General features: G+C 37.7%; 1 protein-coding gene and 1 pseudogene across 3 annotated transcripts in view; both read left to right on the top strand.

Moving 5' to 3' along the window:
* Positions 1–25,573, top strand: part of LOC137255966 (uncharacterized) — a 589,910-nt pseudogene that overhangs the window by 124,621 nt on the left and 439,716 nt on the right.
* The window catches only part of LOC137255973 (beta-4C adrenergic receptor-like), a 228,221-nt gene that overhangs the window by 103,803 nt on the left and 98,845 nt on the right, over positions 1–25,573 (top strand). For all 3 annotated transcript variants that reach the window (XM_067793593.1, XM_067793597.1, XM_067793596.1), the window contains one exon: positions 20,370–20,403. The gene's annotated coding sequence lies outside the window, so the exon portion shown is untranslated. The remainder of the gene's footprint in view (positions 1–20,369; positions 20,404–25,573) is intronic.

Here is a 25,573-nt window from a genome sequence, read left to right on the forward strand (position 1 = left end):
TTTGTAAGAGAATGATTGTGATTGTTTTTGTTTGAAACCAGTGATTGATATAATGACCAACAAAAGTTTCAGTATTGTTCCTGATTCGAGGAATAATTACTTGTAATTTGTGAATTCTGTTAGAGATACCTAACAATCAATTCCATGGACAGATTGCCTAGTTGTTAAAACATTTGCTCATCATACCGGGTTCAAATCCTGACATGGGTACAATGTGTGAAGCCCATTTCTGATGTCCCAGCCATGATATTGCTGGAATGTTGCTTACAGTGGGTTAAAACTAGACTTACTCATACTTTCAGTTCCATCATCCTGCTAGATAAGAAACGTCAGCTACAACCCAGTGGGTTAGTGTGTATCATGTGTGCTCTGTGTGGTTAGGACAAGTAGATTGATATACCAATTTCCGGTGCCATGTCCTGAGTGTACCATTTGTGTGTATTTACTGTCATTTCATGACACCTCCAGGAACCATTCCAGAGAATGATCATGGCACTTTCATGGCACCGTCTTGTCCCTTGACCATTCCACACACTGATCATCACAGAATAGTCAATGGAAGGGAAAGTCATTGTTTTTGTCCATCAGTCGTTTGGTCCTTTCATCTGCTGACACAAATAGCCGCAACTCTTCCCCTCTGTAGAGCATGTTGGTACAGTTGAACCTGGTGTATCCTGTGGCTTCAGTAAAGGATGGTCCTTTGGGACTCAGGATAAAATAGGTCTCCGGGACTCTGTTGCTTAACCTGAGAGGGAGCTAAATTGAATGAAATGTTTTATTATGAGTGTATGTGATTATATTCACGTTTGCCCATTTCATCAAGAACTGGTTTTCATTTGAGTGAGTGAGTGGGTGGGTGGGTTTACTTTTATACCAAACTCAGCAATATTCCAGTTATATGGAACAGACAGTCCAGTGACCAACAACATGAGCATCGATCTATGCAAATGGTATATAATGACGTGTCAACAAAGTCAGCAAGCCGGGGGCCTCCTGATCACATTAGTTACTTCTTAAAACATGGGTTATGGAAGATCGGTTCTAATGTGGATGTGCACGAGTTTCCAAGATTTTGATATGTGCAAGCTATGATACATCTCTTAAACAAACACTTGAAAACTAAATTTGATTTTCTGATTGTTCAGAGTTCACTGATAAGTCATATGAATTTTGAAATCTTTTGAAAAACATTGCAATATGACTACAATGTAGATGAGAGGACTTACATAATCTGGACAGTGTTGTTGGCTGGTGGGTAAAAGGATTGCCCATCATGGAAAGTTCCAGGTTTGATTCCCCACTTGGGTACAATGTGTGAAGCCCATATCTGGTGTGTTCCTCAATGTGATTGCTGAAATATTTCTAAAAGCAACATAAAACTCACTCACTTATATAGTCCACTGAAGGTGAGCTCCTGCACCTTGTTTAGGGTCTGGGTCTCTTTTCATGAAACAACCTTTACAAGGGTTAACCTTAACCCTCATACTTTAGCACTGCACTAAGATACCATTGTGAAATATGATCACCTTAGTGCTTTGTGACAGGAAGTCCAGGGCTCCATTCATGAAGCAATCTTCAGTATGGTTAAACTTAACTCCCATTCTTGAACATTACACTAAGGAGACCTAAGCCTAATCTATCTTAGTGCAGTGTAAAAGAATGGGAGTTAAGGTTAATCTTAGTAAAGGTTGGTTTGTGAAAGGAGCGCTTGTAGATAGATTTAGTTTGACTTGTAATTTGTAACTAGAGGTACACCAATCCATGACAGTTTTACAAAGAGCATGGGTATCTGGCCATCATCGTTACCACAGCTATGAACTGCACCTCCTTATGTTAAATTCCTGGGTGTCAGCTAGACATTTGTGGAGTATCTGCAGTGAAGCTGGCTATTGATGTTAAACACTTCAGTGAAACCTCCATGAAGGGTATGCTGCTGACAAACAATCAGGGAAAATCGGGAATTCAGTTCCATGCTTCTAACACATTTGATCTTATCCTTACATTTGCATTGTAAATACACAGTCAGGGCTTTTCTTAGTGTTTTCCAGTTCTGAACAGGGATATGGGTCCCTGTGTACTTGCTGCTGATAAACCTAGAAACATTATCAGTGCAGGTCCGGAATTCAAATACATGATCAAAGATTTCTGGCACAACTACAGGTGCAAATATGTACCATAATGGATTACACCACCTATTGTTGTTACCTCACCCAATGTTGTTACCTCACCCAATGCTGTTATCTCACCCAATGCTCTTTCCTCATCCAGTGCTCTTATCTCACCCAATGCTGTTACCTCGATCACCTCCTGCTGTTATCTCACCCCATGCTGTTACCTCACCCAATGCTGTTACCTCACCCCATGCTGTTACCTCACCCAATGTTGTTACATTACCAAATGCTGTTTCCTCACCCAGTGCTGTTACCTCACCTCATGCTGTTACCTCACCCCATGCTGTTACCTCACCCAATGCTGTTACCTCACCCCATGCTGTTTCCTCATCTTTCTCAAGGCCTGCAGAAAGCAAATACAATCCAGTGTAGCATCTTAATTAGCAAAGCTACATAGGTCGTCAGTAGGCATATATGTCATAGAAATGAAATAACTGTTTGTGAGGGTTTGTTTATACAGCTTGAATTTTCTTTAATATTCTTTTGTTTTTTTCTACTTAAGTGTTTTCTTTTGAGATTTGTAGAGAAATGAACATGGCGTATCATTTTGGCATGCTTCAGGTTGGGTATTACAGTCTAGCAGCAAGTATTGGTTAACTTTTCTTTGTGTCGCAGGGACTGAAATGCAATTTTGTGTATGGGGTGCTATTTAGGCCCCAGGAAGATAATATAGGTGTGCCATTGTGAAATAAACCTTTTGATGATTAAATAAAATTCAATTTTACTTTGTTTATTAAAATGGATCGTCCTGGGAATTAGTTTCATAATTTTAGTCGTACTGCCTGATCACATTGAAAATATTTCATCCATCCCATTTCAATATTTGCCGTACCACAGCATGCAAATTAAGCTCTGTTTCGATCCCAGCAGTAGCAGGCTGATGAAAGAGTTTATCAAGTTTGACATTATCTATGAGATTACCTCTGTGGGTGGGTACTGTTGACGAGATAAGGAGACTAAACTCCAGTCTAGTAACAAGCTTATCTGATGTCTGCTAACAGAGTCTACAATGTTTTTTTATAGGAGTTATTTGTTTTTATGCTCTGTAATGTAAACAAGTGATGACAAAATGGCTGTGGTGGAATTTGTATTTCTTTCATGGAAAGCTGTGGTTAGCATGAATTCAAAGTATTTGGTAGAAGGGTTGGGGCCAAGAAATATATCCGATATCTATGGGTGTTGCTATTGGGAGTTGAGAGGACTATTGTTTAGCTGCAGTTTTACGTGAATATTGTTTTAAGCTGGTGTTTGCAATATTCCTGTAATGACACTGAGAGACTGAAGAAATCTGTCACACAATCTACTGATTTGAAATCAAAGTCATACTTGTACACTATTTTGTGTATGGGCTTACACTTTCTTAGCAAAGTACAGATTCTAGTACATTTGTACATCTGGGATTCAAACCCACTCATAGAGAGTCAGCCATCTGAGATGGGTACACAGCCTTAAAAGACATCTGATTTGGTGTGCTTGATATGGGTGCCTGACGCTGAAAGTGTGGGTTTGAATCCCAGATGGTCTCAACCCTACAAAAGTACTAGAATCTGTACTGCATTGAGAAAGTGTAAGCCCAAATGTAGCATATGTTTGACCACTTTCTAAATGGTAATGTGTGCAGGATATGTATGCCTGACTCTGAAGGTGTGGGTTTGATTCCAGGGTAGGACTCAACCGTACAAAAGTACTAGAATCTGTACTACATTGAGAAAGTATAAGCCCAAATGTAATGTACATTTGACCACCTTCTAAATGGTAATGTGTATTCAAACCTTAAACTTGACGAGTGCTTAAACCTCAAAGGTACCAGACCATCTCATACCCATGAAAGTGTGGGGTAGAATTGGCCGTCAGCAACCCATGCATGCAATAAAAGGTGACTATGCTTGTCATAAGAGGCGACTAACAGGATTGGGTGGTCAGACTAGCTGACTTGGTTGACACATACCATCAGTTCCCAGTTGTGCAGATCGATGCTCTTGTTGTTGATCTCTTGATTGTCTGCTCGTGATTATTTACAGACCGCCGCCATATTGCTGAGTGTGGCGTAAACCTAAACTCACTCACTCACCATGCCATCCCAGACCTCATTGGGGACTTTTACCTCAGAATCTTAATCAGATGAATTCTTGGATCTTTTCTTCAAGTTCCTCCTTTGAGCATCCACAAGCTGCTAATTGAAAAGGTCATACAGCTACACAGGGAAATCAGCCAACAACAACATTGTGCTTGTCAAATCCAAGTGTCATCACTTTCTTTTGTCTCGATGCATCTGTCGAATGACGTTGCATCAATTTCACACATTTTCTGGTGTTAGAGGGTGCGGGTCTCCAGTTCCTTCTGTAGTAGCGCTATCATGTGGGCATACGTTTCAAAATGTCGCAGGTTGATTGGGCATTGAATTTCCACCTCTGCTCCGTGTAAATTGCAAGAACAACATTTGCGGATCCATTATGTAGTGGACATGTCTGGACACAGTGAATTGAGAGTCATGACCTTTAGGTTTTCATAAGATGCTCTGAATCATTTTGTATTGGATTCGGGGGCTGATAGAGTGGCTTGCTTCAGTATAATGCCAAAATTTGGTATTTTGATAGCTTGGAGAAACACAATCCAGCCCATGGCCTTATTTTTAAAAACAACCTTAGTGATTACAATCATGTAACATTTGACTGCTGTTAAACCTCTTACATTGATCTCTGAAATGAGGACCTGGTATTAACTGCAAATACTGAGCATTTTTGGCTCAGATGTCATCATAAATATCCATTTACGTTGCTTGTTGACTGCTGTAACTTAAAGATCAACCCATGCTACAGGTTTGCGTAACTCATGCAAACAGACCTTAGTGCTAAGATCCGGCCCTGATTTCTCGAAACAAACTAAAGTTTTTACTTAGATTTCAAACTGAGTTTGACAATTTGAAACGCTTTATTTGTAACTCAAATACAAATTTTTAAATACATACAAACACCTTAAGTAATATATACACAAAAATCAAACTGTCTACTATTTTGAGGTTAGTATCAATTTCAGTAAATTCAGGGAAATGTATTTTCTCATATTTGAGTGAAAACTTGAACTTAAGTCAAAACTCAGACTTAAGCTTGTTTTGAGAAATTGGGGTCCAGTGTATTAACACTGATGTCCATAGTATTAAGTTTGACGTGTGAAACAAGTCCTTCAGACACTAACACCAAATGACCTAAGTGGTGTAAAGGTTGTTGATCCTTCACTTAGATACATGTAATCACTTTCCTTACGACATCACAGTGATAAAAAGTTTTCTGGCAATATAGATTGTGTGAAAAGGTCTTCAGTAACCCATACTTGTCATTGTTCAGCCTGACTGACTTGTTTGACACATGTCATCATATCCAATTTGCGTAATCTATGCTTATGATGCTGATCACTGGATTGTCTGGTCCAGACTAGATTATTTACAGACTTCCCCATATGGCTGGTAAATTGGTGAGTGCGGCATTTAACCAACCAACCATCCAACGAGCCAGCAGATTGTGCCCTTGACAGGATCTATTTCTTTGTGATTTTCCCTAAGACAAGACCAATTTTATTTCTTGTTTTACTGATTTTTGTCTTCATCAGAAAACCTAGAGGCAGGATGGAAAAAGAACAGAAAGGTAAAATCACTAGTCAAAGTAATATTCCTTCTAAATACTAAGAGTATTTTACTTTTGACAGTTTATGAAATGTAATTGGGCGAAAAGGAGTATAGATTTAGTCTCTTGTAAGTTTATTTTTTTCGCAAATAAAAGCATCATGATTTTCAAGTGGGAGGGGAAAAAATTATTTTGTTTTTAGTCTTGAAAAAATATGACCAGCGGATTCATAAAACAAGAAATAAAATTGGTCTGGTCTAATTTTGTTGTTTAGATGACCATGTTTTTGCTCATCAGCTTAAGTTACACTGTCGTATCTAGTATCCTTCATCGGAACACCTGGTTTCATCTCAAACACAGCCATGACAGGACAGGTGGGAAGGGTGTCCATTATACTCTAGAAAATACTATAAATGTTGATTCAAGATAGTTACATCAGGATATTATTTGGGCAAGTTAATTACCACTCTGCCTGGCTGGTTCTGGATGTCAGTTATTTCCATCACTGCTGTGTGAACACATTCATTTTGTCCATAGGGACTTGGAGGAGGTTGGTCGACGCCATGTAAAGAACTAATCATTTGGTTATTACACAGACTGGTCATGGAATCAGTGCCTGAAAAATGGTCACAGACAGTATGTTTTCATTCAGTATATAGATGGTACTTTGTTTCATTATGGTTCTCTGTTGTTAAACGGGAAATTGCCGAGCGTGGCATCAAACAGAACAACAAAAAAATACTCCCTTACTTTATGGTATCGCTTGCCAGAACTTAGTTTTTGCTGGCTGCAGTAAACTATTTGAATGAGTTCCGATTTACGCCACATTCAGCAATATTCCAGCTATATGGTGGTGGTCTGTACATAATCTGTCTGGGTCAGACAATCTAGTGATCAACAGCATGAGCACCAAGCTGTCCAGTTGGTAACTGATAGCATGTGTCAACCAAGTCAGTGAGTCTGACTGCCTGATTCTGTTAGTCACCTCTTGCAACAGCCATGGGTTACTAAAGAGCAATGCTATTGGAGATTTGTCTTTTAACGTTGTGTGTGAAAGAATTAAAAGAAGAATATCCATAAAAGATCATGATTGATAATCTTTCTGTCTAGTGTCACATTTTTTTGCACAGTGGAATCATAGTGCTATGACAGTTGTAAATGTATGTTCAGTTGTGGAGTTGTGATCACCATGTCACTAACATTGCCCAGTAGAATGGTTCCTTTGTCTTCACTGAGGACCCGTGAAGGTCCCGGGGTAGAGTAGGCCTTCAGCAACCCATGCTGGCCATAAAAGGCGACTCAGCTGGTCGTAAGAGGCGACTAATGGGATCGGGTGGTCAGGCTTGCTGACTTGCTTAACACATACCATCAGTTCCCAATTGCGCAGATCAATGCTCATGTTGCTCACTTGATTGTCTGGTCCAGACTCAATTATATGTCTGGTCCAGACTCAGTTATATACAGACCGCTGCCATACAGCTGGATCATTGCTGAGTGTGGCGTAAAACTAAACTCACTCACTCACTCACTTACTCTTCACTGAGAGGGAATGAGGTCATGAAAACTGACAAGTGGAATCATGGACCCATTTGACAGAGTGGTGTAGTGCTATGATTATCATAGTGAGCACATGACTGAATTTAGCTTTATACTTGCAATATATGATGGCAGTCTGTAAATAATCGGATCAAGACCAGACAATCCAGGCATCAACAGCTTGAACATCTCTTGATGCAAATGGGATACGATGAGCACTGAGCTGTGCAATTGGGAACTGATGACACATGTCAACCCATTCAATGAGTATCATCAGACCACCCAATCCCATTAGTCATGTCTGAAGAGCAATTCTAACCTCTATCTTCATGGCTACGATTATTGTAACACTCATAAATTAATATAGAGTTACAACAGTTAGGTAGCAAAGATCTCTTTGTAATTTGTTAAATGGTGACCCATGAAGGTCTCGCGATAGAATAGCCCTTCAGCAACCCATGCTTGCGGTAAAAGGCGACTATGCTTGTCGTAAGAGGCGAATAATGGGATCGGGTGGTCAGGCTATCTGATTTGATTGACACATGTCATCGGTTCCCAGTTGTGCAGATCGATGCTCATGTTGTTGATCACTGGATTGTCTGGTCCAGACTCAATTATTTACAGATTGACGCCATATATCTGGAATATTGCTGAGTGCGGCATAAAACTTAACTCACTCACTTGTTAAATGGATCCCTGGTTTTCAGTAACTTTCATCGTTGTAATGCTACAATTATCATAACTGCCCAACTTTAACATAGAGTTACGAGTCATTGCATTCAGTTTGCTTTGAGAAACTGGCCTAGACTTTTGACTGTCTCTTAGCACTGAGAGAGTCATAAGTGCCAAACATCAACATTAACTTACGATTACCCTGGGGCTAAGATAATTTTGAAAATCTAGTCTGAGGGCTCTTGTGAATTTGAGTTAATGCTTGCAATTGTATCCAAACATTTAAGCTCATGATATCAACCACAAAGTTTTTACTGTTTCCTGTTATTGAACTGTAGATACTGGAAAGCTTAATTCTTGAAAAATTTAAAATCTTTAAACAAAGTAGAATGAAAAAAAAATCTTCAATTTTAAACAATGTAAAAATAATTTGTTTTCAACAACACATAAATCAAAAGATATAAATAGTGTCATGGAATACAGCATTTCATTTAACAGTCGTTTTGCTCTACTACAAAACATGAAGCAGATTTTTCTATATTCCGAAAATTGGTCTAGCCAATGATTTCTTTCTAAATCTTATTTTACCTGACAATGTATTCTTATGGTGTGAGAATATTGAGAGAAGATAGTCTGTTAGAAAACAACATTTGCAAAACTTGCAAGCACACAAATCAAGTCATGAAAGAACCTGTGTTCGTTTGAAGCTGATGGCATCTGACAGTATCATGCTATCATGTCTGACCATGTTTCCACAAGTACTTCATGTCTCACATTTAGATCAGTGTTTATCTTCACAAACCCTTTGGTGCTATATCTAGATTTGACAAGCATATATGGTAGAACCGTTTGTCTAAAAAGAGTCTAGAATCCAGATAAAGTGTTACTCGACATTCAAATTATCATCTCTCAGTCCCCAGACTGACTGACAATAACTCTGCCATTTTGAAAGCGATGAAATAACGACATTACAAATTTTTCATTTTAGATGATGTGTCTATTTGATCGACAGAAATGTCTTCTTGATTTGAAACATTTCTCTGTAACAGACAACCTCCAGACATGATATTGACATATTCGAAATGTATATTTCATCAATTTGTGGCTCTTTGTACACTTGCTCTTCATCCATGGCAGTCCCCTTGGTTAAACAACGCAGTACCATGATCAGATTAGATACAACATTGCGGAGAATTAGATCTAGGAATGAGCTTAAACCAATAAATGTGCATATGTCCTTATCAGATTGAATTAGCAGAGCTCAGAAAGGATGGTATAGTCGCCAAACTTTTTCTGTGAAGTGGTCTTAACATGATCGATTAGAGTTATGGCTTCATAAAACCAAGGTTTTTATGAATATTTGGAAAGAATTAATTCAGTATGGTTTAAGTAAATTTGTGGAAAAGCATGTAATTTAAAGAAATGAGGAAAATCTATTTGATTTTTCAATTTTTGGGAAGTTGTAAAAATTACTGCAAATTGCTATTAACAGGCGAGAGATCATACATTGAATCTTTTGATTCAAAGGTTGTGTAAAAATGTTTTTGTAGCATAGAATATTAGTGATATTCTAAATTATGATTGCATGAATAAAACCAAGACTACTATGTAAATAGGAGTTATTGCATTAAAGGTTTAATAGAAAATGGTAACAAAATTTATTGCTTGAAGTTTTTCTAGATTGTGAAAAGATATGTGTTTCAGACTGTTTAAATATCATCAATTCTGGAAAAAATGAACTAGTGCTGGGTAAATAAAATAATCGAAATGAAATAAATTTGGGTTTTCTTGAGGAGTCTCAATTGGGATTAAGGGACTATCACCAGATGTCACGGGCTTAAAATAACATCTGCATCATTTATTCCCACACAAAGGAAATCGTGCAGATTGATTTTACAAGGTCTTCAGCTGAAGAAGTTGCTGAAAATAGATCTCAATTAGAGATGCTCCATGAAGCTTAATCACAACTTGGGAGGAACAGAAAAATTTCATTTGATTTTTGTTAATGATTTTCACTCATGGGATGACATTAAGGCTACAGATGTCATTTATACATTTTCTGGATGAAATTATTTTTAAGTTCTTTTTGTCATTTGATGGTGAATGAGGTTTCTTTTCCCCATCTTTCAACAAATGAGAAATATTTTGATAGGGAAATTTAATGTTTCTAGCGTTTTATATGAAAATAAGAACACTTGAAACTCTTCAGATGATTTCTTTGCTGGATAGGGGAACAGTATTTAAAGGTCCTATAGTTTGCACTGAAGTTGTCTCCCTTAGTCTTGTCAGGATCTGCTGATCATTGCCTATCAACATGACCAAGACACTGCTGTACATAGCAACCTTAGTGCTAAGGTGACTGTAACTCCTATACCTAAACACAGACTTAAGGTAATCTTAGTGCTAAGGTTCCTTTCTATAAAGACTGGGCACCCAAGGCTATATGAATGAATTACGTGAGGCTTTCATCTCTCGTCATGTTGACTTGGAGTAGTGTTCCTGAATGCACCTTCACAGTTGTGTTTAGGCTGACTTTGCCTATGAAGATCTGGGTAAGCGCTGGTCTTTAGTAACCCATGTTGTAAGAGGCGACCAACAGGGCCAGGTGGTCAGACTTAACTCATGTCATTGTATCTCATTTGTGTACACTGGTGCTCATGCTGTTGATCAATGTATTGTCTGATCCAGACATGATTATTTACTGCTGGAATATTTGTGAACGTGGCATTAAACAACAAATAAGCAAACAAGTAATATGATTTAACATATTAAATATTGATCATACATTTCATACCACAAAACACCAAGTTGAGACATAGTTTTAAGAACAGATGATTCATAAGTATTTTTTCAAAGCAACAGAATTTATTCCTGGAATTTAGAAGATCTGGTGCTTGGATGATCATAAAAGTGAAAAATTTAGCATCTGCTAAATGAGCTAACCTAGCTACAAGACCCTGTTCCATCATTCTGCTTTACCATGATGCTTTTTGCAGGTTTGGCAACAAGTCTATATGCCAAGACAAACCTTCAGATGTTGAAGGTTCTCGTACTGGCACTTAACATCTCTTCCCCTGATAATTTCCACATTACCACTTAAATCAACATATATAGATGCCTGCAAGGTAATGATCTTGCGTGACCCTGATTGTCCAAAAAAAATGTAACACTTCAGGTTATGCTTGATGAACTTACAGAGAGAGCTACCCATGTAGTACTGTGTGCTCTCTGAACATTACCAATCCCAAGGCCTGGAGGTATGACTCAGTATGGCTTGCCATTCCTTTGCTGGTTTATAAGGCCTATAGCTGTGTTGGAATCATTGACCATTTTTTAGATGACAGCAACATTTGTATGATTGATCCTTGATTATTGGCAGGAGGGTCCAAGGTTCATTTTAACAGCTAGAAGATGAAACATTGGTTTGATAGGATGTGAAGACAGTAGCAGTATTGGTTTGATGGAGCTGTTTGAAGACTACGGCAGGTTCAATATAACAGAACCATTAGAAAACAACAGCTGTAATTTGGTTTGATGGAACCATTTGATGACAACAGGAGGATCAGTTTAAAAGAATCCTGAGACATAAGCAGTATTGGTTTAAAAGAACCGTCAGAAGACAACTGGAGGATCAGTTTAATAGAACCAGAAAACAACAGGATGAGTGTATGAGAATCTAGAGACAGAAGCAGTATTGGTTTAATAGAACCATCAGAAGACAATTGGAGGATCAGTTTAATGGAACCAGGGTCCCGGAACCAGAAGACAACAGGATGCGTTTATGAGAATCCAGAGACAGAAGCAGTATTGGTTTAATAGAACCATCAGAAGACAATTGGAGGATCAGTTTAATGGAACCAGGGTCCCGGAACCAAAAGACAACAGGATGCGTTTATGAGAATCCATAGAAAAAGCAGTATTGGTTTAATAGAACCATGGAGGATCAGTTTTATGGAACCAGGAGACAACAGCGTTATTGATTTCGTGGAGGAATTTGAAAACAACAGAAACAATTTAACAGAATAATTTAAAGGGCAAAGATGACATTTGTTTTACAGCAGTGTTAGGAGAACAGCAATTAGAGTGCTTGTTTTAAGAGGCAACTGCAGCAGAAAGAGAAATATGGACACATACCTCAATTAACTCGAGATAACAAGCATAGTTTTCATCCATGCCAAAATAATCAAAATTCAAAATTCTTCGCAAACCTAATATGAAATGGTCGTTTGTCTGTAAATAAATATGTCTGCTGATAATGTGGTCAAGAAGATATAGCAGCTAACTGGATAATTAAACATTGTCCCGTGTTCAGCTTGTTCAGCTCCGAAAGGAACTTTGTAAGATGTTGGTGCTATATGTACTGAGTACAACTGACAGTTAAATACCTTAAGGAATAGATAGGAGTAATTTTGACTTCATCCTTTAATGGAACACAGGTTCTAGGATTGGTTTCTGATATGTTTATGGTCCATGTCTTTGTGCACAAAAAGTCTGAAGCTTTATCTCAGGTGCAGCTGGGTTCTGTTGATGCGTGGTGGTGGAGTTAGTTGTGATGGAGTTATAAACATTGATGTTGATGGTTTGATGCAGCAGAACTGATAGCATGTGCATTAATGATGTTGTAAATATTGATGTGATGCTATTAGTTGTGCAGCTGATATTGTAACAAAAGTCAACATGTAAAATGAATAGGTGTCTGTACTGCAATTTGACATTGGTTGACATTGGTCTTTAACGAGATTTGAAGTTTTGAAATTTCTCAGCTTTCATGAATTCGTTTCTTCATCAGTATTTTATTTTTCTCAGCCCCAAATTTGAAACGTTGTTCTCTTCAGCATCGCATTGACATAACAGAATGAAATATTAAAATATCTATATTTATCAAAGGAACTTCCTTGGACTTTTTCCTCATTCTGTTATCAAGGTGTGTGTTCTCATCAAAACTATTTAACCACATGGGGTAGCCTCATGGATGAAGAGTTCACACTTCATGCCTAAGACCAGGCTTGATTCCCCACATGGATGAAATGTGTGTAGACCATTTCTGGTGTCTCATCCTTAAATTCTAAGACCAAAAAAATACCTCATTTGTAGGGTGTCTGATCACCTGCTCGGTCTTGATAGTGACATCAAAATTTTATTTGAAAGGTTCAAATAGGATTACAATATGGACTCCATGTTATCCATATTGAGTTTTATGTCAATCACTCAACTTTTGTAGCTATTACAATGTTGTAATTGTAATGTTATTTGGTGTATGCTGATACATCTGTCGACCTCTTTTCGGAAAGTACCAAACTGATAAATACTGCTATTGATGTGACACAGTATTTAATACATCACACGGTGTATAAACTGTTGTTTAAGCTACAAACTGCACTAGCTGGTAACTGCGTGTTTGCAGACATGGAACTGTCTTTTCATTTGTTGTTTTTCTCAATTTGACTGAACTTCTGCGTTTTGAATTGCCATGCAGTCCACAACAACATTTGTGTTTAATGAGAAGGCAGTCTTCAAGGATCTGCATCGTCCCAAGTCTAAATTTGTCTGAAGACTGTAATAACATTTAACACATTTTTGAGTAATGCAATTTCAAAAGTGAAGTGGAAGGTATGGCTTTTGAAAGCAGTGTGCAGGATGTGTTCAGCTGTGTCAGGTCTGTCAGAACAATTAGTTTAAACATATTATTTGTGATCACACCTGAGGCTTTTGTCTTGTTGCCAACAGGATGTCACCATTTTAACTGTGTTAACATGTTACCATCTGAACACTTAAACCTGCAGCACCCACATATCAAGCTGGAGTAAGATTAGTTTTGTATCGCTTTTAGCAGTATTTAAGCCGTATTTTAGCACTATTTTAGCAGTGGACTTCACACATTGTACCCATGTGGGGAATCGAACCCGAGGCTTTTGGTGTGATTAACAAATGCTCTTTTCTATCACTAGCACCTACATATAAGGTTGGAGTGAGAGAGTTTAGTTTTACATGGCTTTTAGGAATACTTTCAGCAATATCATGTCAGTACAATGTGGAGAATTGAACCCAAGTCTTTGGCGTGTTCAGCAAACACTTCGATCACTCTATTACCCCTACTGCCCAATATCTGGTTGGAAAATTGGAGAATGTGTCTTCAGCAACACATGCTTGCCACAGAAGGTGATTATACTATGTCATAAGACGTGACTAGCCAACGGTATTGGATGGTCAGGCTTGCTGACTTGATTGACTCGTCATCAATTCTCACTTGCACGGATCATGCTGTTGATCACTGGATTGTTTGATCCAGACTGAATTATTTACACACTGCCGCCATATAGTGGGAATGTAGCTAAGTGCCATGAAAAACTAAACTAGCTCATTCACTTGTTAGGTCCTGACTTAATTATTTACAGGCAGATGTCATGCACCTGGAATGTATGCCGAGTGCAGCGTTACGCAATAAAAGACACAAAGACTCTAAAATGACATTCACTCTCAAAGGCTGACCCCCTTTTAGTCGGTGGATTAATTCTGCTGTATTAGCACCAAAATGGTGTCTCATGAACCAGACCCTTTTTTATCTATATTCAGAAGTGCTTCCTTATTTGCAAACTCATTAGATTGTCAATATGTGTTTAAGGGTAATGTCGCTTAAGCAGAGTTAGAAATGAAAAGGCCAGAGGGTATTTGACGTTTCTGCACTTACAAACATGGAATGTCTGCTTCCTGTTTTTCTGAAACTGATGGAATTATGGCTCTCGGTTTTGGTCAGGCACCTTGTAACAAGTTCCAAATTTGAAACGCTGGCTGGTGGAAGTGAGGAGATAGTTCTCATCTTGTACAATGTTTGACATTGGGCCTGCCAATGTTGAGGCTTAGGTGAATTTAGAACATTTGTGTAAATTAAATTAAACACATCCTTGATGGGTTGGGTTTTTTTTGCAGTTTTTTTAAGTCTATCATGCTAGAAATTATCAATACCCTCTTCAGTACAGTTGTAACAAAATGGTGTTTTTTTGTTTTTTAAGGTAAAGTAATTTTTTTCAAATTGCTTTACTTTGGGAGAAATTTATATCAAATAAAAAAATGTGAAATTAATGACTCTCTCTTCCCTGTGCATTATTCTATCCAACTGGCTTTATTTTCTTACATTTAATTTAAAACATGAATTTTAGTTTATTTAATAGCATCTTTGTGCGATCAGGGACAAAAAGAAATATGCTAGGATTCTGTTTAAGAGGTGTTATATTAAACGACATGAATTCATGCAACAGTGATATATTGCCTTTGTGGCCATTTAACTTGTATTTCATCTCAAAGGTCCCATCATAACTTTATAGGTCATTAGACTTGCAAATATTTTGTAGTGCTACGAAGGTTTTGTGGAATTGGACCCTGATTATTATGTACAGACATTTCTATTCTCATGTTCTCCAAATACTGAATATATCAATGCTGGAGCCCATATTTAAGAACATCTGCCTGTCTGTCTGCAATATGCCAAGCGGAGAGGAGAACCATGCAGAATGATGTTCTATTTTGATAACACTGCAAGCACACTAGTAATTTCCTCAACATTAACAGCATAAAGAGCCAATATTTAGCAATATTTCCCTGAAATAGAAATGCGTTGCTGCAGAAGAGGGTGTTTTATTTTGATAAGATTATCAACTTGCTGGATGGTTTCAGGCTGTCAGAGAGACTCTCCTATTGTATTAGCTTGAGTGAAACCATATGTTATAAATACTCCTAGAATCCCAGCGTTGCAGTCATATTCCCAAACCACCACATCAGCTCTTCCTGTATAAATGTGATCAGATAGTTTTTGTACATTTGGTAATAACAGCCTGAGGAATATAGCTTTTAACAGATAAGGAATTTCATTAGAAATTAGTTTTCCTGTTATGCATACATTGATCATTAATGAAAAATGAAATTGAAAACAGGTTTAACTGTTTGTAAGTGAGTGTGGTTTAGTGCCATTTTTAACAATATTGCAGTAATATCATGGCAGAGGATACCAGAAAGGGGCTAGGCATATTATGCCCATGTGAGGAATCGAACCCAGGTCTCAGGCGTAACAAGGGAACGCTTTAACCACTAGGCTATCCCTCTGGGAATAATAATGACAATAATAACTATCATAGTAATTGTGTAAAAACCCTAGATAAAAGTATCACTGACTTTCACAGTTCAATTCTTAACAAGGCGAAACACACACAAAATGGCAAAATGGATCATCCATACAGAATTTAAAGAAGCACAACCACTTCAGACTTTTTCCAGTGAAAGTATAAATAATGTACTGAGTATAAATAAGAAACAAAAATTCAACTTGTCGGTTGACCTGAAAGGGAGGTAACTCATCATGGCAGTGACCACTTTAGTGAACAAAAGTTGCCCAATCTGTACTGCTTTACAATCAGGCCAGTTACAGGTAGCTCAAATCCCAATTTTGCTTTGTTGAGTTTGAAGGTCAGTCAGTGCTGTACCGAAGCTTGGGGATTTATGTAAGTAGTGACTTGTGAAGATCAGGGTTAGAACTGATCTTCAGCAACCGATGCTTGTCATAAGAAGCAACTAATGACTGAGGTGGTCAGGCTCACTTTCTTGGTTGACATATGTCATTGTTGTGTTACTGAGATTGTTGCTTTTCGTATATATCACTGGATTTTCTGGTCCAGACGCTCATCGTTTACAGACTGCCGCCAAGTCCAGTCAAGAATATTTGAGTGAGAACCTGAAGTTTAGCTGCTAGTATATCAGGGTATACAATCAAATGTTCAAACAGCCGAGTGCCCCATCACCAGTCTTCTTTCTGAACTTACTCCTGGCTGAGGTATTGCGACCTATAAATTATGATGGAAAACTACAGTAACACCTAAAAATATATCATTTACAGACAGATGCCACATATATTGAATATTGAATAGTGCAATGTCACACACCCAGTGTTTAACTGCTAGACCATACATAGGATCAGGTATTAGATAAGATATTTATTGCATTAAGGAACAGTGACAGTATCTTATAAACCACAAATATACTGAAGGAAACAAATAAGGGAACACCACTTCATCGCAGTGATTGTCTCTAATTCTCACCTTGCTGATGTGACTAAAAATTTTATCTTGCTCACTCAGATACTCATCAACAGTATGATAAAAAATGTGAAGGATCCTTGAAAAGAATAATGGGAACACATGTCCGCACAAGTGTTCCTTTATCACATTGTTCCTCTACTTTCTCTCAGATTTTAGCCTCAGTATGATACAAAGCTTGGGAGCAAACCTTGGCCTAGATTTTCAAAACACTCTTAGTGCTAAGATAGTCTTAAGTGCCATACATTAACATTAAATTACGACTATCTTAGCACTAAGAGAGCTTCAAAAATCTAAGTCCAGAACAAGAATAAAGGATCACTTGTGCATTCGTGTGTTCCCTTACTTGTTTTACTCATAATATGAACACAGATACATTCCACATAAAAATGATGTACATTATAACAATTTCACAAAACATGACATGGAAACAAAATGAAGTACCATGGTAATATACAGAATTCATATAAAATTGCAATGTGATGCCATAGTTTGGAAAATGTTTCTTGACATCTGTTTGTGAAAATGTAAATATTAAGATGTTACGCATTTCAGATTAAATTGTTCCAGTAGTTTGGCACATTTTGTATGTATACCGGTTTGAATTTTAAGTTTATTAATAAAGTTATAAGTGGAGGATTATTCAAAGCTATTCACAGTGACAGGCTGGTGGTGTAGTAGCCTACTGATTAAGACATTTGAAGACCCAGGTCCAATTCTCCACATGGGTACAAGGTGTGAGACACATTTCTGGTATCCCCAGTTCTGTTATTACTGGAATATTGCTAAAAGATGTGCAAACCTAAACACACACTCACTCACTCACTCACTCATCAACCTCTCACTCACTCCCACCCAATACTCCCACAATGCCTCACTCACTCTCTCACTCACACTCACACACACACTCACACACACACACACACACACACACACACACACACTCACTCACTCACTCACTCACTCACTCACACACACTCACGCGCTCATTTGTGTGACAATATCAGAAGGTAATTTAGTCCATCATCACAGCCATGAGGCTTGGTAAACCACTACTAGATGTTTTAGTTCCAGGAAAAATATTCTTGGCAATACCATGGAACAGGATTGCTGGCTTGGGTGAAGGGGAGCTATTTATGGAGTTTTATCAGCCTTGGAAAGATAATACTACATTTATTTCAGTTTTTCACCTCGTTTGATATTCCCCAATCTCACGTTGGTCGGCAGAAGCATCAAGCACAACAGTCCTCAATCACTATGATTGCACGTTTACCAGTCATTGAAGTGTCAAAAAAAGTATTTTTTGTTTTAAGTATTTTTAACTTGTAATGAAAGCATGATAGAGAAAGAAGACTTATCTTATCAGTAGCAAAAGTAGAAAGCATTATTTGAATGTTTTATAAACTTGATGAATCTTGGCGTGAAGTGCTAATATGCCGTTGCTAAATACATAGGATATATTCTCTTGTCGTACCAGGTTTCATCAGAATAAAATTGTTTTGATGAAGGGAAGATAATTTTGAATTTCACGTCAAGAGATCATGGCTGAATTACCACACCCACACTTGAGCTATTAGATAAACACTTACTGGATGAAAACATTCCTTTGAAATAATTGGAATGGATTTCAGAAGGACCCTTCCTCTTTGGTTGTTTTCATGTAAACATGATTTGACTTTGTGTAAATTAATTAATAAAAAAATAGTGTAAACATATATGGTACATAGTTATCAAATTGCCGACCAGTTAATATTCCTGGCAGATAAAGACAAGCTAGAGGTTGATTGTAAGAGCATTTTTTTTGTTGAAATGTTGAATGTTGAAATCAGATGTATATTCATTTAGCAGTGAAGTATCTGATATAGATATATAGAGATTATTACACAAGCATGTCCTCTGACGTATATGAAATGAGTGTGAAATATTTTTTTTAATGAGTTTTGTATTAGTCCTGTACACACTTGCTTGACTGTAATAATTTTTTTTATTATCCATTTCAGTCATGTTCATTTGTGTTCTAAAACAGACTAAGCAAGTGTGTGGCCCTCTTCACTGACATCTTGTTCAATCATTTTTAATGAGTGAGTGAGTGAGTTATGTTTTACGCCACACTCAGAAATATTCCAGCTATATGGCGGCGGTCTGTAAATAATCGAGTCTGGACCAGACAATCCAGTGATCAACAACATGAGCATCGATCTGCGCAATTGGGAACCGATGACATGTATCAACCAAGTCAGCGAGCTTGACCACCCGATCCCATTAGTCACCTCTTACAACAAACATAGTCGCCTTTTTTGGCAGGCATGGGTTGCTGAAGGCCTATTCTACCCCGGGACCTTCACGGGTCCATTTTTAATGACGTCACAGACAACAAAATACAAGAACAATGGTTGACAAAAGTGATATGTGCACATGATGTACATGGCCCTAGTAATGTTGGCCCACATGGGCAAGAGAAAGAAACATCATAGAGCTTAGCTAAGGGAATGGACTGTATAGAACACTATAAAGGGTTGCACACAAAGATAGACACCTTGCCTCAGCCAACTACATCAAACTCTTAGCTTACAGAACATCTTCCTTGCAGCATCCTCTATGAAGAACATATGTTAAAGATTTTCCATTCAATGCAAAATGCACTTATCAAACTTATAATCAATGGTTTCCTTAGTTTGAGTAGATTAGGGAATTAATCAGTGTATGACCGTTTCCATGGTGACAAGGTAGTCTTGATTGTATATGTGGATGCACCAAGACAGCCTGTTGACTTGGGTTATGCAGTAATTATGTTTCATCCTCCGCTTCTAAGCTCAAAGGTTTCCTACCATAATGCATTAGGAGCTGGTCACATGACCCCTTGTTGAAATTATACCATGTCTTACAGATGTATAGAATGGTATTCAAAATCTGCATTCAAATGTGATAGTAGTCTGTTGTACAGACCTTGAAGTAAATATATCCAAGAAAGCAAATTTGGAAAATGTGGAAGTCTCGATTCCCTAAGCTTCAGGAAGCTTCATCTTCTGAAAATGAAAAAAGTCTCAGGGCTCCATTTCATTATATTACTTTCTTTTCACTTTGAACTTTTTTCAGTAAAATATGTTCATTTCAGAGACTAGTTGTCCGTCTACAGTGCTAGTTGAATTTATCAAAACCACCCAAATAATGACTTGCAGCCTTTTAAAAATTTTACAAAATTACACCATTTTGTGATTTCTTTACCATCTGTGTTGTAGCCTTTGTTTTTTAAGACCAGTAAAACCACTGTTTTGCATTTGATGCAGGTCCCAGTCTCAGTGAAGATTGAGAAAGACCTGGGTAAGTATATTAGAACTGAAGCTTAAAGAGAAACAACTTAAATATGAAATCTCTGCTTAAAGCAGAGCGAACAGTTTTGATTATATCATAATTATGTATTTGACGGACGGTAGCAGTTTTACAGCTGGAGGGGCAAAGGTAGCTTCATGGTCGGAGCCTTCCCTCCTCATGCTGGTGCTGACATGGGTACAGTGTGTGAAGCCCTTATCTGGTGTTTTCCCTTGTGATATTGCTGGAATAGTGCTTAAAACAGCATAAAAATAAACTCACTCACACTTGCTCCAAGGCTGTCATGAATGCTGAGCCATGCATGTACCGTAATTCTATCCTTTAAGAGGCAAATCCAGATAAATAGACAAAAGCCAGTCTGTTATTTATATGTTTTTAGAAATGTTTTTTAAATTATGACCTAAAGACTTGTGCAAGTCTAGTCAAAGTATTGCTTTTGACTGCTCACCATTAGTTAGTCTTCTGACAATTTCAAGACTGCGATTCTTGAAAATGTTTTAGAAAATGGTCAACACATCTTCAGGTGTCCCTAGAATATCTACATGTGGTGATATTCATGTTGCAAAGTAATGGTTAAAATATATGATTTTTTCAAATTGATGCAAAAAGTGTTAAAAGAGGCCTTAGATTTATATTAGGTTGTCTTGAAAATAACACATTAAAGAGGCAAGACAAGAAAATAGACCCTTTACAACAATGCTGGGTGTTGAGCAGCCTTGCTCCATAACAGTGTGCACTAAAGGCAAAACAATTGGATGTATGGTAATTCTCTCATTTAAAGAGACAAGTGGATGTATGGTAATTCTCTCATTTAAAGAGACAAGTCTAGATACATGGACAGTTCTAAGGATGCCAGTCAATTGAGATATGATTTTAAAAAAAATATTATTTGATTTATTTTTTATTACCTTAGAGACGTTTGCAAGTCTGTGCTAGATTCTGTTCCTATGAAAATCACAGAAAGTATGTGAAACAAGTATTTTAATAACCACTTTATTGTGGCCTTCCCATCTCACACGTCACAGCTCCTGTTTGCAGTGATTGGCTGTAAATTCAGCAATATATTTACTCACTCACATGACACATCCTCTTGTGGCCACTGCCTGTAGTCAACTGCTTGTCCCCTTCAATAAGTCTAGTCCACTCTGTGCAGTCAAAGCCAATCAGTTTCCAAGCCCATATGTTGTGTTTGTATTACAGTCCAGGTGCTATCATGTGAGCTGCACTCTAGTAGCCTCAGCATCAAACTTAACTTGTATCATGGCTGTCCCTGTCCATTAGACACATGTCAATGTTGACCAGATAGATTGGTGATTTCTCAGGAGAATGCCATATGTTTGTGATGCAAATCTAGTTCCTCTTACTCTGGCTAGACATCAGATTTATTTGTTTATATTGATATCCTACTTCAGCGTGTCAAGGTAAACTAAGGAATCTCAACTGCCCACTTTTGACTGACTGACAGTTTTATTACAATACAAGTTTAGAGACATTTTCTGTGAAACATACTTGAGTAAGTAATTAAACCATAATGTGGAAGATCAACGTTAAATACCAAGTAAAGCTCTTGGAAAATGAGATTACAATGTTATCACAGCTTTCATCCTTCCCACTAAACCCAAGAATTAATGCCTTCACCACTTCAAAATTATATGGATGATTAACATGAAAAACATGGGAGAGCAGAACTCCTTGCTGAAGGCAGAAATTTATCAAGCGATTCTTGTAATCTTGGCACAACATCAACTATTACAAACAGCCTCTGTATCTAGTGCCTGTACCTTGTGGTATTGGTTAGACCCCACTCCTTCAGGCCCAGAGTGCCAGTATTTCCATATTGTTTATTTACTTACCATCTTTCCACCCCACGACCATCACAGTCAACAAGGTCAGGAGTGTTGGGATATTGGTGGATATTGTTACTGCATGTAGATACAGATCATAGACATGTGTTACAGGAGATAGGTAACTGGGGCGTTATAATGGCACTGTGGATTATTTCCTCTGATGCAAGGAATGGCTGTACCAGGGAGTTCATTAGTTTGGATATTGGTGGCGCCATGTTGTTTAGCTTGTGGGAAGATATTATGATCTTGTTTCATAGTTTGTACATGTTGTAGTGATGAGTATTATGGATTTGTTTCGTAAATTAAATAACTCAAGATACAGGATACTGGTAGAGTCAAAACTGTTTCTGGTTTAAGTGTGGTAATTAATGGCAGTGGGTTAGCCTTTTCATTCCCATCTTGCCACAGGAACATGTTTGATTTTTTTCTGAACGGATACATTTTGTGAATATCTGGTGTCCTTGCTGTATTACTGCAGGAATATGAACGAGAATGTGAAGCAATTCTGCTCACTCACTCACTCAAGTATTTTCTCTCCCTTTGTTTCTCATATTGAAAGTTAAGCAAAACCCACATATTAATTTTTCACTTGTAATAAATGGTTTCTTTGATTTTTGCATATTAAACTTCCTCTTTCCCTGTATGGAATAGTTATCACATAGAATAATTTGAGTTCCACAGAATGTGATATGTATATGGTATTGGGTTCACATGGGTGTTTTATAGATGTACACAGCCATACTATTCCTGGGACATTTCTTTTAACATTTAACTTAGCCTTGCTTTAAGTTAGTGATGAATGATGAAGCAGTAGATGTGATATGTGTAGATGTGTAGATGTGTAGATGTGAAGCAGTAGATGTGAAGCAGTAGATGTGATATGTGTAGATGTGAAGCAGTAGATGTGAAGCAGTAGATGTGATATGTGTAGATGTGTAGATGTGTAGATGTGAAGCAGTAGATGTGTAGATGTGTAGATGTGAAGCAGTAGATGTGATATGTGTAGATGTGTAGATGTGAAGCAGTAGATGTGATATGTGTAGATGTGTAGATGTGAAGCAGTAGATGTGATATGTGTAGATGTGTAGATGTGAAGCAGTAGATGTGATATGTGTAGATGTGTAGATGTGTAGATGTGAAGCAGTAGATGTGATATGTGTAGATGTGTAGATGTGAAGCAGTAGATGTGATATGTGTAGATGTGTAGATGTGAAGCAGTAGATGTGATATGTGTAGATGTGTAGATGTGAAGCAGTAGATGTGATATGTGTAGATGTGTAGATGTGAAGCAGTAGATGTGATATGTGTAGATGTGTACATGTGAAGCAGTAGATGTGATATGTGTAGATGTGTAGATGTGAAGCAGTAGATGTGATATGTGTAGATGTGTAGATGTGAAGCAGTAGATGTGATATGTGTAGATGTGTAGATGTGTAGATGTGAAGCAGTAGATGTGATATGTGTAGATGTGTAGATGTGAAGCAGTAGATGTGATATGTGTAGATGTGTAGATGTGAAGCAGTAGATGTGATATGTGTAGATGTGTACATGTGAAGCAGTAGATGTGATATGTGTAGATGTGTAGATGTGTAGATGTGAAGCAGTAGATGTGATATGTGTAGATGTGTAGATGTGAAGCAGTAGATGTGATATGTGTAGATGTGTAGATGTGAAGCAGTAGATGTGATATGTGTAGATGTGTAGATGTGAAGCAGTAGATGTGATATGTGTAGATGTGTAGATGTGAAGCAGTAGATGTGATATGTGTAGATGTGTACATGTGAAGCAGTAGATGTGATATGTGTAGATGTGAAGCAGTAGATGTGATATGTGTAGATGTGTAGATGTGAAGCAGTAGATGTGATATGTGTAGATGTGTACATGTGAAGCAGTAGATGTGATATGTGTAGATGTGTACATGTGAAGCAGTAGATGTGATATGTGTAGATGTGTACATGTGAAGCAGTAGATGTGATATGTGTAGATGTGTAGATGTGAAGCAGTAGATGTGATATGTGTAGATGTGTAGATGTGAAGCAGTAGATGTGATATGTGTAGATGTGTACATGTGAAGCAGTAGATGTGATATGTGTAGATGTGTAGATGTGAAGCAGTAGATGTGATATGTGTAGATGTGTAGATGTGAAGCAGTAGATGTGATATGTGTAGATGTGTAGATGTGAAGCAGTAGATGTGATATGTGTAGATGTGTAGATGTGAAGCAGTAGATGTGATATGTGTAGATGTGTAGATGTGAAGCAGTAGATGTGATATGTGTAGATGTGTAGATGTGAAGCAGTAGATGTGATATGTGTAGATGTGTAGATGTGAAGCAGTAGATGTGATATGTGTAGATGTGTAGATGTGAAGCAGTAGATGTGATATGTGTAGATGTGTAGATGTGAAGCAGTAGATGTGATATGTGTAGATGTGTAGATGTGAAGCAGTAGATGTGATATGTGTAGATGTGTAGATGTGAAGCAGTAGATGTGATATGTGTAGATGTGTAGATGTGAAGCAGTAGATGTGATATGTGTAGATGTGTAGATGTGAAGCAGTAGATGTGATATGTGTAGATGTGTAGATGTGAAGCAGTAGATGTGATATGTGTAGATGTGTAGATGTGAAGCAGTAGATGTGATATGTGTAGATGTGTACATGTGAAGCAGTAGATGTGATATGTGTAGATGTGTAGATGTGTAGATGTGAAGCAGTAGATGTGATATGTGTAGATGTGTAGATGTGAAGCAGTAGATGTGATATGTGTAGATGTGTAGATGTGAAGCAGTAGATGTGATATGTGTAGATGTGTACATGTGAAGCAGTAGATGTGATATGTGTAGATGTGTAGATGTGTAGATGTGAAGCAGTAGATGTGATATGTGTAGATGTGTAGATGTGAAGCAGTAGATGTGATATGTGTAGATGTGTACATGTGAAGCAGTAGATGTGATATGTGTAGATGTGTAGATGTGAAGCAGTAGATGTGATATGTGTAGATGTGTAGATGTGAAGCAGTAGATGTGATATGTGTAGATGTGTACATGTGAAGCAGTAGATGTGATATGTGTAGATGTGAAGCAGTAGATGTGATATGTGTAGATGTGTAGATGTGAAGCAGTAGATGTGATATGTGTAGATGTGTACATGTGAAGCAGTAGATGTGATATGTGTAGATGTGTACATGTGAAGCAGTAGATGTGATATGTGTAGATGTGTACATGTGAAGCAGTAGATGTGATATGTGTAGATGTGTAGATGTGAAGCAGTAGATGTGATATGTGTAGATGTGTAGATGTGAAGCAGTAGATGTG

This window comes from Haliotis asinina, chromosome 11 (genome assembly GCF_037392515.1).
Source record: "Haliotis asinina isolate JCU_RB_2024 chromosome 11, JCU_Hal_asi_v2, whole genome shotgun sequence".
In the NCBI taxonomy this organism is placed as follows: Eukaryota; Metazoa; Mollusca; class Gastropoda; order Lepetellida; family Haliotidae; genus Haliotis; species Haliotis asinina.